This window comes from Halyomorpha halys, unplaced genomic scaffold (genome assembly GCF_000696795.3).
Source record: "Halyomorpha halys isolate HHAL.00 unplaced genomic scaffold, Hhal_1.1 Scaffold827.1, whole genome shotgun sequence".
Taxonomy (NCBI): Eukaryota; Metazoa; Arthropoda; class Insecta; order Hemiptera; family Pentatomidae; genus Halyomorpha; species Halyomorpha halys.
Window position 1 is genome coordinate 76,515 of NW_027116393.1, and position 378 is coordinate 76,892.

General features: G+C 38.9%; 2 long non-coding RNA genes across 3 annotated transcripts in view; one reads left to right on the top strand and one right to left on the bottom strand.

The window, feature by feature from the left end:
• LOC136797227 (uncharacterized) overlaps nucleotides 1–378 on the bottom strand; it is a 113,357-nt gene that overhangs the window by 50,501 nt on the left and 62,478 nt on the right. The window lies entirely within an intron of this gene.
• The window catches only part of LOC136797226 (uncharacterized), a 31,502-nt gene that overhangs the window by 10,282 nt on the left and 20,842 nt on the right, over nucleotides 1–378 (top strand). The gene's annotated exons all lie outside the window — the stretch shown is intronic.

Consider the following 378-nt stretch of genomic DNA (forward strand, 5'->3'; position numbering starts at 1 on the left):
CTAAATTATCTTTTAGAACATCAAGCGAAGAATCTCCCACAGACAAATGGAATGCAATCCATGATGAACTCTCGAGCGAATTCAGGATCGGGGGGGGGGTTTGGATCCAATCCTAAAGGGACGAGATTCCTCCTTCCTAACCTGCTTACAATGGTCTAACCCAGAGGTTCCCAATCTTTTTCGGTTCCCGGCTCCCTAAATAATCGGATTTCAACTGTTTCGGTACTATCCATATTGAGACTGGGCAACCGAATTTTAAATTCACAAACAATCTATTATTATAAGATAGTAAAAGAACACCCTTTAGGAAGATCTCAAAAACTTTTATCTCTTTGGAGACAATAATATGTTTTCTTCAAGGCACTTTCTTTTATTTTG